Genomic DNA, 20,504 nt, shown 5'->3' with positions numbered 1-20,504 from the left:
CTTTGGCAACTTTTTTTAATCTTTCAAATGTTAGTGATGAATTGCATTTTATAGGTAATAAAAATATTAGACTAAGTGAGATATGCTAAACCCACCTTCCTATTTATTTAAATATTTAGTTACCACCCCAAACTTGAGGCATTACATTATGTCTTCCAATTAGCATATACTGAGTTTTTCCTTGAAGACATCTGCACAAACACACTAGTTTTTTTTTGTTTTGTTTTTTTTTGTTTTTTTCTTTTTTTTTTTTTTTGTTTTTTGTTTTTTGTTTTTTTTCCTAAATCCTTGCTACGGATTATTCTCATTTCAAATTCTGGCCCCTTATACTCAATCTTCCCTACATCAGTAAGAAAAAGGAGGACAAAAATCATATTTCCCTTTCTTTTCAGTTACAGAATCAATAGATCTGAGCAGTAATGTGTTTCTCGGGAGCTGAACCTAACATTTGGGGAAAATATTATTAATATTCCAATATCTGCATTATTTAGATGAAAACTATAAAGGATATTCCTGTAATCTCTAGAGTATCTAGAGTATCCAGCTAGTCCAACAAGGTATTCCATTCGCTGACCACAAGCTGCTCTGTAGGAAGAGAGGATTACACACAGGTTAGCATTCTCTAGGTAATTCAACAAACATGGAACCTGTGGACACCTTGGGTCAGCTTCATGTAATTTTTACCCCATAGCCACTCAAAGACATGGCAGATACTGAAAAGACATCACACTCTAAACTTTCTTAATGGGGACCTAAACTTGCTGTCTATGCTTATGAAAGACAAATAAACAAAAGTTCAAAGATTTTTTTTATTTTAATATCAAGGATTAAACTCAGCAGTGCCTACACACTGAGCATCATTCACCTCCCCTTTATATTTTTTTTATTCTCAATATATTAATTCTCTCACATCAGCCTATTAAAATGCTGAGATTATGAACTTGCATCTTCACACCTGACATTAGGTAACATAGCATGGTGTCATTTAAAAGAAAAAACAAATATATTCACAAAGTGAATATTTTACCAGTGAATGAATATATATATATCTCCCCACTGGTGTGTGTGTGTGTGTGTGTGTGTGTGTGTGTGTGTGTGTGTGTGTATTTGGTGATACTTACTTCCATCCTCTGTACTGAGGGGAAAAAAATGAATAAAAAAATAATGTTTACCAAATGGTTGCTGAATTAAATAAATAAATAAAGTTATGTCCAAGTGTTAGAACATGGGTAAATGCTTGAGAATGATAAAATATTAAAATAGAAAGAAAACCAATTTGAGATTTATACCAAATCATAAATTGTTACTAGTATTCTGAGAAACATAATTATTTCAGAAACATAACTTTTAAAATTTTCATTAAAGTATGATGCACATATAAAACCACATAAAGCATTTATGTAAAGATTCAGAAGTTATTCAAAAGTAAACACATTTTGAATCAGCCTTGCTCAGGACAGTCTAAATCAGTTTTTTCATCTACTATCCCAAAGAGGAAAAAGGTTCTTAATAACTAGCATGGGAATGTTTTATTACATAAATGTAAAATGTATCTTAAAAAAGTAAATAATTTACCAGTTACCCAAATTTAATACCTGCATATTTTTTGCCATTTTTATTTTTTCTATGCTTCTACCCATTTCACAACATAGGCTAGCCATCCTCCTTGTATATTTATTTTTTGGTGATGTCATATGTACATATCTTGAATGTCATAGAAATACATTATACAGTTTTAACAAATTAGAATGTTAAATCCTTCACTACTTTTAAGCACAGAGTATTTACATTATTGCCCCCCCAAAAAAAAAACATTTTCTTTTACATGCAACTTTGTTTTCCCCAGAATGATGTTATTATAATGTATTATAAAAACTATAATTTTATTTTGCCTGGCATAATGCAATATAATTTTAAATACAGCTGCTGTAAGAGTCAATAAGCATGTGTGCTTCAGTAAAGTGTTCCTTTATATTGATGACTGATTTTGTATTTTATGGATGCACTGCAAATTGTTCATTTCAACATCCAAGAACATTTGAGTTATTTCTTATTTTGGACCATTAGGATGAATGGGGCCATCAATAATTTTAAACAAATAATTATTCCACTCAGCTTATTCTTTCCTGGTATTTCAATGACACTATATTTCATTTTTACTGGTGGCTAAGAAAATTATAATTTCCATCTTATGTCAATTTAATTAGAGCCGATATTATATGAGTTTACTAAATACAAAATAAAAACCTTACCACAGACTGTTTATTTTCTTGTACCCTTTGTGCAAGTACTATAAATGTTTATGTACACATTATACATCCCAAAATACATTGCATAATTTTTGTACAAAATAACCATAGGTTATTATAAAACAAAGAGAAACAAGTGTCAATCTTAAGGTTGCTAATATATGTTAGACATGGTGGTATACACCTATAAATCCAGTGACTTGGGAGGATGAGGCAGGATGATCACAAGGTCAAATAGTGCCTCTGCTACTTAGCAAGCCTCTAAGTCATTCAGCAAAACACTGTCTCTAATAAAAATATAAAAAGGGCACGGGAGCACAGGATTTGTCTCAATGCTTAAGTGTACTAGGTTCAATTAATGGTACCAAAAAAAGAGAAGATTTCTAATATATTACAAAATTTAGGCAGTGTGGTAAAACTTTGACAATAATAAAGCACATACAGAATTTAATAGATAATACTGAGAAATTATAAAATGTTGTTAGTTACATTTTGGCTGCAATATTAATAGGTATGTAGTTTTTGGTAAATTTTCTTTGCTACGTGCACATATTTCTAAGTATAGATTTTTAATATAACTATTTATAGGTTGAGATCCCATTTAAACAACAGAATATAGTATTCTTTTATACTGATTGATTTATGTTTTAAAAGACACTTTTTCTCAGCTTTTTAAAGTTTTCAGGAACATGAATTCATAAACGGTTTCAAAGTCACTGAACACTACACAATAAGGAGTATAGAGATCCTTTAATACCCCTGGTAAATACAATAAGACACATTAGAGATGAAAAAGAGTTCTATGTGACCATTCTGAATTTAAGTCTTCACTCTCAAATTTTTATGTACACAATGACAGCATATTAGATAACATTCAGCCAGAAATCCACTCAGTGAAAAAAGTGAAAGAAACATGAACCAGTAAATTTTCTGTTCTCAATTAAGTAGATGACAGAAGCAATAAAAAATTCCTCCAATTTTTAAAAATAAAAACGTATTTTCAGGAAGTTTTTCAGAATCAGCCCTACATTTTTGAAAACTGCAAAAATAAAATATATTAAAAAGTATTTTAGAAGAAAATATTTTATAAAGAATGAGAAGTTATATAAAAGATAGAGTCACATCTGCAGTAAGCAGCAGGTAAGATATTAAATAAATAAATAAATAGATAAATAAATAAATGAAATGCTGAAGAATTTGCCTTACCAAGCTCATTCTGTTTCTGAAAATATGCAAGGCAGCTTTCAATTAAACTTGCAAGTATATATAAACAACCTGGACAACCAGTATTTATATTTGATACCTACCACTTTTGGAGAATTCAGTTTGGTTACATTGTCAATTAAACTTGCAAAAAATGTCCCTATATTCCTATTGCTACTAAAGGAAATAATCACAAATATAACAGCTTAAAATAATAAAAAAACTCATTTTTTAGAGTTATGGATGTTTTTTATTATCAAGACAGAGGATTAATAACAAATTTTAGCAAAGACACAGTCCTTCAGAAACTCTGGAAGAAAATCATTCCAGCTTTTAATGGCTATTGTATTTTTTCTGTGGTTACAAATGTTTCCGTTCTCCTAGTAGTGATACAGCCTTCAAAAGAATAAAGAGAAACTACACAAACACACACACACACACACACAGAGAGAGAGAGAGAGAGAGAGAGAGAGAGAGAGAGACAGAGAGAGAGACAGAGAGAGAGAGAGAGAGAGAGAGAGAGAGAGAGAGAGAATGGTGCTGTCATAAGAAGTTACAACATTCTTGCCTCATAGAATCAGAACTATAGCAACATAGATGTTAGATCCTCCATTGAGCTTGTTTTTATTCTTGCACAGAGTATTTGACAGAATCACAAAAAATAAAATTTCATGCACAGTGGATGAAGGAAGAGAGGGGACACTGATCCAGGAGAAAGTAGCAAGACAGGTTAATTATGCACAAAACTGACTATGACAGATTAAAATGTGACATCATACACTGTCTCCAGATGCAGAGCAGAGGACATAGCTCGGTACAGAGTGGAAAATTTACTTACTTTTTCTTGAAACCCTGTAAACCCACTCAATTACATGGAGCTTTGGATTATTCCAACTAATGCTCTATTTATACTTTCTGCCTGTCCTTGGTAATCCTCTTAAAATGAATGTGCATGGTACTTATTTGAATACTGGGAAAAGAGAAACTATATCAGTGACCTATATCACTCAATTTTTAAGACCCTTTCCTGTTTATTTTCATGGATTTATGTATGTGAAGGCCAAATTTTAATATTTTAGATAAGGAACACTCAGGTATCCAAGATAAAATATAAAGTGAGAGAAAATACTTGCAAAGTACATATGTAGCAAAAAGTTGATATGACAGAATGAAAGTGGTTTATATTTGTGAGAAAAAGAAGGCATACCAAAAGAGTATGTTAGAGTCAAAATATTTCTAAATTCACTTAATTAAAGAGGAAATATTAAACAATTATGTAAATTTACAAAAAGGAGTATAAATCATGACTATAGAGACAAGTTTACAAAAAGAAAATTCACTATTGCATATCAATCAGGAAGGAGAACATGAAATAGAAAGGCAAAAAAAAAATAACTGAAATTACAAGCCTTGTGGAAAATTGATTTGGTACTTCCTACATAGGTATACCTCAATGAGTCATCAGTTCTACTCTTGGACACCAAAATATTGTGAATTTTCCAACAGGTTACTGCCACTGCTGTTTTCATCATGAAAATACACTGCTTCTGCAGCCATCTTTCACTGTCTAAGTCAGAGCCCTGGTTACCAAGATTCCCATGAGCCCATGCCCAGTCCCACAACAATGTCAGAGTAAAGCATAAGGTATGTGGCATCCTTGAGAATCAAGGATCTGAATGTGGACACAATGAAAGAAAAAGCAAATTGGAACAAGTAGAAGAAAGGTGAAGGACTAAAAGAATGGATCTAAGGAGGATGAAGAAACTGCTAACTGTGTATTAGATGAGAAAAGAGGTTGATCCCATGGGGAAGAAGACAGGAAATATTGTGGCAGCAGGATACTTACCCCAGTGGCCTCATATTTGGACATTCCTAAAAACCAGAATGCTGTAATCAAACAAGTATGCCACACACCTGGCTTCCTGCTCTTAGAGCTTTACCAGAAATGTCACTCTCATTTTCTTTAAAGACTTCAAATTTATCCCTCTCCAGGCACTGCTCATCCAATTTAAATCTGCTGGTCCTCTACTTCTGATCCTGTTCCATCTGAGCTCCCTCAGATTTTCTCCAGTAACTCATACCTAATCTTTTTTCTTCTTCTTCAAACCATCCCACAATCCTTATACTCAGGTAACCTCTCATAACTGAACTCTTCATGCTCCATCCCTGATATTTTGAGCTACCCCTCTTTTTTTGACTCCTGGATCACCCTCCTATTTGCTCCACCAAAAACCTTCAGGCATAATTGGTGTAAGATTTTGTTTCCTACACAGTGAGATACATATTTTACTCAATTCTTGTACAATTAACAAAATAAGTAAATGGTCCCAATTGTTTTTTGGTTGTTTGTTTGTTTAAAGAATAATACTTTAAAATAACTAGTTGAAACAAAAAAGTTGAAGTTACCACGAGGGTGACTGGAGTGTATAGTGAAAGCAAGAGGACACAAAGCTCTTCTACGTAGCATCAATAATGTTCTATTTCTTAATAGAAATAGTAGTCACATAGTATGTTCCACTTGTAATAATTCATTGATCAGTGGTAGACTGTGATGCCGATCAAGTATTTGCATTGTTAAATATAATCAAATTAATTTCATAAAAGTTGGTGGGGAAGAGCATAAGGGAGACAAAAAAAATAGGGTACCTGAAATTATACTATTAAATGATTAATTCAAAATAAAATAATTCATTCACTAAATATCAGTCTCAATATTTTGAGAAAGGGAATTTTTATAGGTAGAGTGTATAGGGAAAATACTAACAAAGGAGTAATACTTGAACATATTAACAGTGAATATAGCATAGAAAGTATCAGTAATTCAAAATGTTTCATTGAGAACACAACTAAAATTAAAAGAGCTCTGATAAATTTTATAAGTAAAATTTTTATATTTATATATTATATACTTGTAAAATGTATGGTATGTATAATGATGCCTCATTTAATTATGTGGATACATTATAGAAAATGCACCATAAGGTGATTCTGTTAGTTTACTAATGATGCAGGGTACTTACTTAATTCTACATGGTATATACCACTACACACCTAGGTTATAATTTAGCCATTAGAGTACATAAAGTCCATCATTAATGAAAACATTGTGCTACATATGACTATTGGATTTAACATTATAGCAATCAATATAGATATCATGATGAGGTGAGTTATTAGCCCTGTGGAACTAAAGACAGAATACTTCAGAAGACTCTGGCCATTTAGACAATGATATAACACAGAAACAGAACTACCATAAAGGAAAAAAAAAAGATAAACTTTCCAAAAAAATCTGCTTAAACAATGCAGTATCTGCATAATAAAAATGCCATTGTATCATTTCCTGGTATTAGTTAATAAAACATTCACTGGTAAAATATACCTTAATATAAAAGAAAAAATACAAGATATGCCATAGTTTTTACAAGAAAGAAATTTATACAGTGTACATAATGGTTGGTGATTGTAATACCAGCTACTTGGAAGAAAAAGAAATATTGCAAAATTAGGATAAGCTTAAGCATCTTAGTGAGATGCTTACTCAAAATAAACTTTAGAAATGGCTGTGAATGTGTCTGAGTAGTATGACACACCTTTTTAATCATGAAGAATATTAAATAATAATAACATTAAGAGACAGAAATATGGTTGTTTATTTTCAAAGTTAAATGATACCTTTATTTTTTTTTTTGAGAGAGAGAGAGAGAGAGAGAATTTTTTAATATTTATTTTTCAGTTTTCGGAGGAAAAAACATCTTTATTTTATTTTTTTTATGTGGTGCTGAGGATCAAACCAAGCACCCCACGGATGCCAGGTGAGCACGCTATGGCTTGAGCCACATCCCCAGCCCCTAAATGATCACTTTATAACAAAACAGGAAAATACTTAAATGCAAATCATATTTATAATATGATACCATTAAAGGGTACAAACTGAAGTAACAAATTGGGGAAAAAACTAATTGCCTCATATATGACAAAAATGTATGCCTCACATATAAAAAAGGAGTAACAGAAGCTAGGGAAAGAGGATCCCAAGCCTTAGCAACACATCCAAGCCCATAAGCAAATTAGAGACCCTGTCTAAAACTTAAAAAATAAAATAAAAATATTAGGGGATGTTGCACAGTAGTTAAGAATCCCTGATTTTAAAACTGGGCAGCAAAATAGTAAATAAAAATAGAAAGAATATCAAACACAGAGACTCCAAAATAGAGAAAGTAAGAGCTATGATTGGTGGCAGATTTTTATATTCCCAGCAGCTCAGGATACTCAGCAAAGAGAATTGTGAGTCCAAATCCAGTCTCAGAAGTTTAGTAAGGGCCTAAGCAATCAAGTGAGACCATGTATCAAAATAAAATATTTTTAAAAATCTAGGATGTTGTTCAGGGGTTAAGTGCCTCTGAATTCAATGCTCGGTGCCAATAAAAGGAAGGGAAGAGATCAATAGCCACCTTTTCAAAGGAAACATACTGTTCAATAAATAAAAAATAGCTCAATAGCTTTAGAAATTTGAAAATGGCAATTAAAATCATATCTGTGGCACAAAAATTAAATAGTATAAGTAAAAACATGGAGCAAGTAAATTCTAAGGAACTAAAGAGAGAGTAAAAATTGTTATTTCTTTTAGGAAAGTTTTATTGAAAATATATGTCTATTCCCCAGCAGAAGCATATGCTTATTAAAATTACTGCATATCTGAACCATGATAACATATAAGGATATGGCCGTATTGGTACAAACAGCTGAAATCCAGGACATGGAGAAAAGGCAATGTACATTGCGAAAGATATAACAAGAATAGTGTTAGAAAGGCAAAGGGAATACAGTGAGAAAATGATTTTCAAAACCCATTTTCATCATAATACATCCAGTTTGACAAATATGTGAGTCATCACATAATTTTATGTAGATGTCACATACATGTGTTACTTTGCATTCATGCATGTATAAAAATATGTAGAGTTTGAGAAAATAAAAATATACAAAAGAACATAAAAGACTTTATTATACACATCATTGTGTACATGATAAAACTCATCATTACCAAGATGTAAAATTTCCCCTAAATCTACAATATCACTTCATTAAAATATTAGCATATTTTACTTTTAATGAGAGAAGTGACCAGAGAAAAAATTCTAAAATTCATCTGGAATGTTATATGTTATATTTGAAACCAGCAACCTGAAAATTCTGAATTTAAAGAACAACTTATTTTACAATAATAAAAAACAAAATCCATAGGTGAATGTATATGTATGTAAAACTTTATGTATACTTAATAGGAATTGAAAGGTCAACATAAATCTAAACACCTCAAGAACAACATCACATGTGAATGGTTGACATGGCCAACCTGGAGAAAGATCGACTTGGGGGCAGAATTCACTGGTGTAGTTTGTGTACAATCTGCAAAACACACGATTACAATAATAGCCCAATGATAAAAGGCATACATTAAATGAGGGCAATGTTGGGAATATAAATAAGTAGTAGCTCCTGACTCACTTTCCATTAAAGAATACATTAAATGGAAATATTATATTTCAATTTCCTCTTAGGCAAAGTAAAAAAAAAATGAGCTGAAAGATTTATATAAACTGTACAACTTGGAAAATGTCTACCCTTTGATGATCCTAAAAAGCTAGGGTAGGCTGGAATCTCAGTCCAGCCTTAGGCAATGTGCTACGTAATTGGAACAGAATTACCACCAGCTAGTGAAACCCCAAGAAGAGGAAGATTGGGACCATATATATAACACCCTACCTCGAAACTGTTTTCTGTGCTTTAGATCTTAATTTTGCTTGTGCTGAAGAAGGATCCTCACATTAATATCACTAAGAATACAGAAAAAAATAATAGTTATCTATGTTCTTCCAAGGGTTTCCATGGGCTTAAGACCCTGGGATTGGGACAGAGAAGTTAAATCACAAATAACTTGGTTTATGCATTTATGGGTGTTCAGCAAACAAAGAGCTCCAGTTTTCAGCTTGCCCCTCTAAAAATTCCACGACAGCCAATTTTTCCCAGCAGGAAAATTTTTCTTTATTGACTGATGTAATATCTCAACATCTTCCATTCAATAGAAGAAACCAGTTACCTCACATATAAGAAAACACTCTAGAGAAAGAAAAGTAGGAGACTTAGGCAGAGGACCCCAAATAAAAAGCCATTCCATAAGCTCAAGTTCTGGGAATGAAGCTTACTGATCATAGGCAAATCTCCCCTAGATAACAAAATATTTGTTTACTATTGATTTGCAAGCATCTAAATGGGCTTCTAAAATCCCAAGCAGTAGTTCAGATAAGGGGTTATAAAGTACATATATTTGTTAATTCCCAGAAAAGGTTTCCACACACTCTCTCTGTGGATACTTGACAAACTGGACTCCACAATCTTCCCTGACATATTTGATAAACAAGTCAAATAGTGGACAACTGTATACTGAACACAGGTGTTAGAGTAGCTTTCATCACCAGTCACAGTTGCATATGCCTGTAACCCTGGCAGCTTGGAATGTTGAGGCAGGAGGGCCTTGAGTTCAATGCCCAGACTCAGAAAAAGTGAGGCACTAAGCAACTCAGTTAGATGCTGTCTCTAAATAAAATACAAAATAGGGCTGGGGATGTGCGTCTGAGTTAAATCTCAAGTGCCTACCCCCCCAAAAAAGAGAATAGTTTTGTAAATAATCTAATACCAAACAAAGAGTCAAGAAGCTATGGATATGGAAAAAAGGAAAACCCTTGCACTCTGTTGGTGAAAATGTAAGTTTAAAAAAGTCACTTGTGAAAATGATGTAAACTCCTTGAACTATTTAAAACAGAAATAACATATAACATGGTTAAATTAATTCTGGATATAAATTCAAGGAGTTAAAATGAGTAAGTAAAAGAAATAACTGCATGCCCATTATCATGTAGCAGTATTGCCAATAGTCAAAGAAAAAAAAAGAGAGTTAAGTGAAGGATGTCTCAGGAGATTTATTTCAGGTTCAGGGCATCCAACTACTCTCCAGATAATCTCCATACAATATTTCAGAGTGCTTCTGCCTTTCCAGTGTACACATACGGTCTCAATACCCTGCACAGTAACTATTGCCTGGCTTTCAGGGTGACTTGCATTTTCCAAATAGATTTTTTTATTATCTAGGTGGAAGCAGAACTTCAGTCTCCTGAGCACTGTGAAGAAAGCCTAAAAATGAATCTGAAAGAATGACAAGCTCCAGAAATTAAAACTCGATCAGGTAGTGTAAGTCATAGCTTTTGTACTTATCATAATTTGGATTAATCAATTATCATCCAAGAGCACCTGATTGGAAACTGCTTCTCTCCTAGTCTGAATCCACTAAGCCTACTATCTAATAACAGTAGATGTCATCACCTCCAGGAATTAATGAGGCCAGAATGAGTCAAGATAGGCATGTTCTTGTGTGCATTTACTTCATTTTTTAAAGGTGATTATAATTGAGTACAGACAGCAGCTTTTTTAAAAGGCAAGTTTATCCAAAAGTTATGGAGTCTAGCCTGGCAATAGGATATTTATATTAAGCCTTTTATATAGGATAATATCAATGTATGAATTAAATGCATACATATAGTTAATTACTGAAAACTATATAAAGGGCAATAATTTTTTATTAAAGTCTCTTGATCTAATTTCTAAAAAGACAGAGCTCTCAACTGGGAAGCACTCCCCTAATCTCCAACTACAAATAATATGTCAGGCATAGGTGTAGATTTAACTATTTTAGTATATAAAATAAAAAAGACATAGTTGAAATTTATTTTAATCACAAAACTGAATATATCTAGAGTATTCTTATTATGAGACAAATATAAAATTACTGATAAAGAATATATATGTATTTAGAACTCCATCCCTCACAACTCCCTCAATTTTAATACTCTAGCACAACTTAATTCATAATCATCACATTCCATTTTGAGAATATGGCTTCCCTGTCCTTGGGGAGTCAAAGGGCCTGGACCCCTGCATTCCATACAAGAGATATGAGAATACACTTTCTAATAAATGCTTTTCCACAAAAGCAAACAGCAGTAGAGGCACTTCCCTCAGAAAGAGAAGGAAGACCAAAAGACAAGGTATAAAAGATAATGATTTTTTTTTCTATTTGATGCTGGACACAGACTCATTCCCATTTCAGATGTCAGATAGCATAACAGAGTTCCAAGAGTTGGATGTCTCATTTTGGTATAACTTTTCACAGCCTTGACTCTAAAACTTAAATATATTAAAGACAAACATCTTATTTTGTAACTTAGCCTTTGACCTAATGCCTACCTAGGCTGTGATATTGTGTCCTCAGTTTGTATGAGGTATTGTGACAGTTTTTGCATCAATCTGATGTATACATGTCTGCATAAGCTAATAGCACCTCAATAATGGTCCAGACTTAACTTAAGGAAAAAGGAAAACAATACCAATAAGGCAACTGCTGTTTTCCACAGAATTTTCTCCAAGTATGTGATAGAATCTTGGTTTCCAATTATAAATGGTGAATGATTCACTCTAAAGCTTATTAGATTTTGATTGGGCTGCTTTATTAATTCAAGCTGGGCTTATCTGGGTTTTTCTGGTAGAAAAAGTTAGCTGATGGCTGGTGAACTTCAGAGGGTTACCTATCATCCTCACAAGCAGCACCTTGATTCTATGCTTTGATAATTCTGATTATTAACACTTCTGTTAATAAGTAAGAATGATTTTAAATAATGCAAGTTAACAATATTTCATCTTTATAAAACACAAAAACTAACAAAACATGGTGGCACGGATCTAAAATCCCAGTGGCTCAAGAGGTAGAGGTAGAAAAATAATAAATTCAAAGTTAGCATCAGCAACATAGTGAGGCTCTAAGCAACTTTGAGGGGTTCTGTCTCTAAATAAATATGAAAGGTATGAGGATGTGGATTAGTGGTGAAGTGCCTCTGGATCAATCCAAGGTAAAAAAAAAAAAAAAAAAAAAAAAAAAAAGTGTTTTTTTTTTCTAAAAATGTTGTGCTTCAATTTTTTTCACTAGTTGATCTTGTTAATGTCTCATAAAATTAAGTAAAAATGTTCTGTCATTACATATTATATCTTACTGACATTGACATATCCTATTACCTTAATCATTATAATTATTTGAATATTCAGGTAGTATATATACAAATAAGATTGAATAACACAACAATGGAAGAAAACTAGAAATCTATAAGTAAACTCCATACCTCTGGTCAATTTAATTTTGGCAATTGTGTCAGAAAAATTAACTGGAGAATAAGTAGTCTCTTCTTTAGCGTAGATTGATATAAATGCATGCTTATGTTTTAAGTAATGTTATTGGATTTTACATGAGATTATGTACAATATTTAACATAAAATGTGTTTTACACTAAAATATAGTAATTAAAACTATAAAAAATTAAGAAGAAAACAATCACATATTTATAAATCAGATTCAGCTGTGGAGTCTTCCTTATGCTTCCAAAGTAAAAATAAGAAATAAGAAATTGGACTTGAACAAACTTCTGTACAAAAAGTAACCTCAACATGAAAATGAAGACATAATTATCAAGTTTTCCTTTTTGTTTTCAAAGAACTATCCTTTCCAAGTTTTTACCTTGGCTAGAGGGTAGTCATTCCTCCTTATTGAGAGGCTGATTGAGCCCAGAGCCCAAATAATTACCTTTTTAGGCTCTCATACTCCAGTGCCAAAATGCACCCTTCATAATTACCCAACAATAAGGGAATAAACCATTAAAAATGGTATACATGCCAGAGACCCCAAAATTTTTAAGCTGTTAAGTCAATGATAATTCCTAAAATCTAGATGACTTCATAGTACATAGTATATAGTACAGAGTACATAGAACTGCTACCACAGTTCTAATATGTCTTTGTTATACCTTTGAATGAACAACTATGTGTTTATTTTTGACATCATTCTTTTATTCCTTTTGCCTATCCAAAGCAACTGTTTTATATTATGTAAACAAAAATTATAAATATTTGCAATAATACCCTAAAATAAAACAACATGGAAAAGAAAAAAATGTAAATATGCAGAATATTGAAAATTCCATGCCTCTCTGATACAAAAGTAAAATTACATTGATGGTTTCTTGGTAAAATAAAGAATTACTAGATGAAGAAGCATTTATTTCTGAAATATACCAAAAGTAACTGGAAATGTATTGAGACTGTCATTCATATAGGAATATTTATTACTGAACTATTCATAAGAACCAATATGTAAAATCAATGCAAGGTAAATAGATAAATGGAAACATGTAAATTTTCACAGTAGACTATTACTCAGGAAAGTTATATTTGTGTTGCTAGAAATTGAACTCTGGGCCTCACACAGGCTAGGAAAGCACACTACCTCTGAGTTATTATCCCAGCCATATTGAGCAAGTAGGATTCATGAGAGCACTAAATGTTACGATGAATGTGTACATGGAAACTTTAAGCTAATTGAAAGTAAGGAGAGAAACTATAATGTGATTTACAATTAATATTATATTTAATTTTTTTGCACAAGTAAATTCATGAATCCAAAACACATATAAGTCATTGCCTAGAGCTATGTGAAAAATAAAAAAGGAAAAACTGGTAGTGGGCACTAATTTCTTTTCATCTAAAATAGTTTCTAAAACTAAATACTGGGGATGGTAAACATGTGAATATACTAAATGATAAAGAATTACACCCTGAAAATATTTATAAAGTTAATTTTAAGTTCACATGTGCTTTCTAGGAATAAAAAGATAAATAATTTATGGAATTCATAAAGCAACCAAAATTAAAGCCTGTAAAATAGGGAAAGAAAAATGTAACTTATTACTGTTAAAAAAACACTGAGTTTTCATTGTGAGATCCACTTACATTTACATGAATATACTGTGACTTTTTAAATTTTCATTTATACTTTATAATTTGTAATAAGTATATAAGAAAACTATGTCTATACATCAACCACTATTGTAAAGTTTTCAAGTTTTTAATATTCTTATATGAATTAATATTCATTTTTTGTGAGTGTGTGTGTGCATGCACCAATGGAGATCAAACCCAGGATCTTGCACAAGCATGGCAGGTGTTTGACTGTTTTGCCACAACCTATGTAAAATGTATATTTTTAATCTTGGTTGCCTGCCCCTCTCTCTCTCTCTCTCTCTCTCTCTCTCTCTCTCTCTCTCTCTCTCTCTCTCCCTCTCTCTCTCTCTCTCTCTCTCTCCCTTTCTTTCTGTCTCTCTGTCTCTCTCTTAGCCCCTCACTCTCTTTCTCTCATTCTCTCTGTTTTGTATTTTTGGACAGAGATGGCACCCTGGGGTCATTTACCACTGAACTACATCCCTAGTCCTTTTGATTTATTTTGGCAGAGAGTTTTCCTAAGTGTATTAAGCTGGCCTCTAATTTGTAATCCTCCTGCCTCAGCCCTCAATCATGGGATTACATGCATGTCTTGCTTTATCTATTTATCTCTTTTTGAAAAAAATATATAATGCCAATTTTCAACTGTATTATATTTCTTATTGCAAAAGTGAACATTTATTATGTTCTAATTAACATTCTACTAATACTCTATTGATTGTTGTTGCTGTTTTATGAGTGAATAAAAATTTCACATGATTAACTAATATTTTCTAATACTTCACATATATGCTTTCTTGTATTGCCTATTTATTTTTTGTAGAATATAAACTTGATCTCCCTGCTGATTAGTGTGCTCCGTCTCACACAATCCTCAGTTCTCTGGGCTCCTCAGCTTCCTCACTCCTACTTTTGCTCTACTTCAGTGTCAGCAATCTCTATTACCTATGCTCTTTCATATGTCATGGGTCTTACTCTAACATAGCAAGGAACAAGTCTGCATTAAAACAAACAAAAATCATCTATAACTCATAGCCATGTTTTCAGACAGAAGAAACTATGCATAGGGACAGTCAGATTTATGAAAAAGGAGTCACAAGGCATTTACTAAAAGACAAAATGAAACCTGAGAAATAAGATCCTGAGCATAAAGTTTCCTGACATGTTATTTACACATAAGTTATATGAGTAATTCACAAAGATGCAAATTACACAATTTATCATACATTGGTAAAACTGGCAATTTTGGAGGCTGAGGTCAGAGGATTATGAATACAAAGCAAACCAAGCAGGGTCATTCTATTTCCAATTGTGCTCTCTTAAAATCTAATAATTTTAGGGGGCAGTGGAGCACTACTGTAATCACAGAAATGTTGAAGGTTGAGTCAGGAGGATTGCAAGTTGGAGTCCAACTTCAACAACTTAGTGAGGTCCTATGCAACATAGAGAGACCATGTCTTAAAATTGAAATTCTCAGGCTGTGACTCATTCGTAAAGTGTCAGTGGGGTCAATCACCAAAACCCTTAAAATGACTAATATCTGAAATTTACTAAAAGTGAATTAATTATATAATAGTTTTTTTTAATTACAAAATCAGCACTTAGTTGAAACAAATATGGCCTACAAGTTTTTTAGCCTCTACTTTAATTTCTATTTGAAGGAGATAACTAACAGTTGCAAATCAAAGGAACATGATATATATTGTAAATAACTGATGAACTGTAATCTCCTGAGACCAGGACATATACATTACTTTTAGTTCATTATCCAGTTTCATAAAGCCTAATTATAATATTATGGGTTTAATAACCAGTTTTATTAACAAATATTAATTTAGTAATAAAATAATAAACAAATGTGAAGTATGTGTCTTGTTGTGGATGGACTTTTAATTTTTATTTATTTATGTATATGTGATGCTTAGAATTGAACCCAGTACCTCAAATTTACTCAGCAAGAATCAGGCATGATGGTGTACATCTATAATTTTAGTAAGTTGTGATGGTGAGGCCAACCAAATAAGTACAAGATTCCTTGTTATGATGGTGAACTTCTGTAATACCAGTAGCTCATAAGGAAAAAACAGGTAATTCTCAAGGTTAAAGGCAACCTCAGAGATTTAACTAAAAAAAAAAGTTTTTCAAGTAACTCAGAGGTTAAGTTCCTCTGGGTTTAATTCCCGATACTAATGAAAGTACAAAACTAATTGGGCAACTTAGGCAGAGATGATTTTACTCAATTATAAAGCACTGCTAGATTTTATCCCCAGTACAAAGAAGAACAAAAATAAGAAGAATAAAATAAAGAGTCACACATTTACTTAAGTCAATTCCACAGTAAAATTAGAAATTAATTAATTAATTAATCAGTGCTTTTTGAGGACAGATTTCCATTGGTGAATAACTAATGTGGCACTAAGTACATGCTAGACTAGAAGATACACATCTGGAACTTTTGGTTGCACTCTGAAAAAAAGTGCAAATTAGTAGAATTAAACAAGGATTTTTGTACCAAGCCAAATGTATGTGTGTGGGTGATGAAAAAAAATGTTGAACACTTCAGTCTGAAGACACTCTCTATTTTTTACATGTTTTCCCTTTAGAAACCTCAAAATATGTGTCAAACAATATAAAGAAGAATACTAAGAATGCTTACCACATAGCGAGAGGTTTTTTTGTTTGTTTTTGTTTTTATTTTTATTTTTCAGGTTAGGGTTTTTGAGGAACTAAGGACATATATTCTAAATATGCAATTTTATATGTTGCTTTCAATATCCATTAAGAAAGTAGAAAAAATGTGTATTTTTATTGCCTTTTATACTTTTGTTTGTACCTTTACTTGTCTATTTTCTTGAGCTACTTTTCTGGACCAGCAATTATAAATACTTGGAATTTTTTTTCCTGTTCACTAGTTCTGCTGGGCTAACCTTTCATGAATATCTTCTTGCTGTCATGCTAAAGGTCTCTCAAAATATCATATTTTAAAGAATGTTCACTGAGTAAATTATGAGCTGTTTCTAATGGACACATTGTGGTAACATATTAATTACTAAAACAACTCACAATCACCTATGAAGTAGTCACACTACTATTTTCTTTATAGGCTTATCAGATGTGATGATAACCTGAATAAATACAATTAAATATTTATTTTTTGAATGTTAGTTTCATTTTCACAAAATTTAGTTTATTTTGTCATTGGCCTACTCATCATAAAATGACAAATTTGAGTAGAAACAGTAAAAAGTGTGTCTGAAACTAGCTACATTGGGGTCATATAAGATTGAAGAAATATGAGCTTATTCATTTTTAGTTACTACATAGCTACAAAAATATTAAATGTTGTAAAACACTGTCAATAACATGACATTAACATGATATATATTTAATTTAGTAAGTACAACAGAAAAATTATACGAGAAACATTACCCCCCCCCAAAAAAAAAACTTTGCTACCACAATAATAATTGCATAATGAATGGAAATATATTTCTGTAAGTGCAACATAGTTGTATTTGCAAGTTTAAAATGACATCAAATTAAGACATGCAAGATCTAGCTGGGTAAGGAGGCATAAGCCTAGAATCCCAGTAGCTCTGGAGACTGAGGATGGAGGATTTCAACTTCAAAGCTATCCTCAGCAACAAGGCACTAAGCAAATCTGTGAGGCCCTGCCACTGAATCAAATACAAAATAGGTCTGGGTATGAGGCTCAGTACTCCAGTAGCCCTGAGTTTAGTTTCTAGTTATCCCCACCACCAATCAGAGACTTTGATGGGAAACTTTGAAGAAACCAATCTCAATGAGGTAGAAAAGTAGAGAATGGGACCATAAAATTGATCAAACTGCATTCACTTGATGAAACAAATGATAGGAAACTAGCCAACAAATTGATCAAATTTAAATTGAGTAGGTTAAAAAGCTGGAAATAAAACAGCCAATCTCCAAAATATAGAACTAGAATGATCAGAGTATATATATAACAGTAGAAAACCTCCTTCTGTGAAAATCAGTTTTTTAGTTCCAAATAATAAAATGAATCTTTATTAGGTTCATAAGAAAATAATAGTCAAGGCAGAAGTTATCAGAAGTAACTAAGAGCAAAGAGAACATGTGAGTATCTAACATGAAGAGAATGGTTTAGCAAAGAACACCAATAAGTTACATCACAAACAAACAGGTCTTTCTTTCTCTCTCTCTCTCTCTCTCTCTCTCTCTCTCTCTCTCTCTCTCTCTCTCTTTATGTGTGCTAGGGGATTGAACCCAGGGCCTTATGCATGCAAGGCAAGCACTCTACCAACTGAGCTATATCCTCAGCACTGGAAACTAGTATTGAAAAATGAATCACAAATAAACTTAAATACTATTCAGAAATTTAACATTGCTTTATCAACCTGTTTCTTACAGGGAAAGGCAGGGAAGTTTCAATCATGTTTTATAGCAACTTTGTTCAATGTTCTCTTAATTCCTACTTAATTCTGATCACATTATTATCGTGGAAATTTGAATACATAGATTTAATTTTCAGTAATTTCTGATTTTAATATGGCTAAAAAATTAAGTCACTTATTGGAATGAAATAACCAGAAATTATTTCTTACAATTATGGATTATTTAAATACAAGACTTTCACAGTGTGAATGACTGTGAGTATATAAATTTTAATCAAATTGATGAAATAGCCACACTTCCTATAATAGTCTAAGAGAAAGTTATTACTTGCATTTTCTCAAATCTTATAGCTTCTAGTGTTCTTTAGCATATGACCACAAATACTTCTCTTCTGAGTTGGTGGAATACAAAAGATAGATAAACATTCTCACAGGGAAGATGATAGTAAAACAGCAGGGAACTACCCTCAATTCCCACAGGGTCTGAGAACCATATTATATGATATGGAAGACCCTCCTATAGACTGACTATTTCAAACATTGTTTGAAAAGATAGAAAAAAGTCAGTTCATTGAACAAAGTGAGTGAAGTGGGTTTGTGCCTCTGCAGATGAGAATAAATTGTAAAAAGGCAACAAAAGTGAGTTCAGGACTGGGCATTACAAGACTTAGCTGAAAAAATCCTGAAAACAAAAGAAAACAAAAATTCAGAAAGCACTTTACCAACCTAAGCTTATCTGAGAGAACCAAATTCAGATGAACAGCAGAGGAAAGAGGCATACCCAAAGTGATATAACAGTATCTATTTTTATTAATTTTTTATTATTATTCCCCACAATTATAGAGTTCTGTATCACCTCAATTACTACTTTCTTCATCTTTTAGGTGTTATCATTACCTTGTACATATAACTCATGCTGTTATCATTACCTTGTACATACAACTCATGTACACTGAATTTACTCTTGCATTTATGAGCTTATCATTTATCTTTTTCTCTGTATAACTGTATATGAATGTGTATATTTTTATCTAACATTTCCAGGATTCTGCCATTAAAATTTCTTTGGTACCACCTCCATGAAATGCATTTTTGTCACTTCAGTTCAGTACATCTAAATGTTCTATTCCACGTAGTTGGGAAAGATGGAGGCTATTGCAAGGTTTTTCTTATTTTACTAATTATCCACTAGAATTAAAGATCAACCTTGGTGCCTCCACAGGATTTAATTCTCATTCACCTTTCTTATACATAGTGTTTTATTTTTTATGCAAGCAGCAATAACTGTATTTAAAAGGTGAATAAAAGATTCTGATATGGACATGGTGCTTTAGAGGTCCCCAAATCCCTAGGGTGGTGTTCTGACTCCACCTTACCACTGAAGCATCTTGATTACATTCCACCTTGGACACTGGTACTATGCTTCCACTGAAAGTGATTCATTAGTTATGAATATTCTTCTTTTTCTACTCTCAATACTCTTGGAAATGTTGGGATTCATGATAGGTTTAGAATCATAATTTTCAACACACTTATCATAGATGCATTTGATAACAAGAGACCACACATATCTAAGAAGAAGAAAGAAGAGAAATAAGACCATTTATCAATACTAAAGAGGTAACAGAATAAAATCTGTGAATAAAATAGTAGTCATCTAATAAATTTTTTAAAAAAATATTTTAGATGGTAATATATTACTGCATTAGAAAAGAGTGATGTAAATGCAATTTCAATTATTAGAGTTGTGACTGATTATTTTAAAGAGAGTATCAAAAGCTGT

The 20,504-nt window shown here is 32.2% G+C and overlaps 1 long non-coding RNA gene across 1 annotated transcript in view; it reads right to left on the bottom strand.

The window, feature by feature from the left end:
- The window catches only part of LOC308640635, a 31,526-nt gene extending 11,353 nt beyond the window's left edge, over nucleotides 1–20,173 (bottom strand). Inside the window, exon 1 of the long non-coding RNA XR_014020320.1 lies at nucleotides 20,098–20,173. This is a non-coding gene — a long non-coding RNA (uncharacterized lncRNA). The remainder of the gene's footprint in view (nucleotides 1–20,097) is intronic.
- Nucleotides 20,174–20,504: the final 331 nt, after the last annotated feature.

Source organism: Spermophilus citellus (genome assembly GCF_964194105.1).
Source record: "Spermophilus citellus genome assembly, contig: SCAFFOLD_199, whole genome shotgun sequence".
NCBI lineage: Eukaryota > Metazoa > Chordata > Mammalia > Rodentia > Sciuridae > Spermophilus > Spermophilus citellus.
This window is presented reverse-complemented; position numbering and strand designations above follow the sequence as displayed.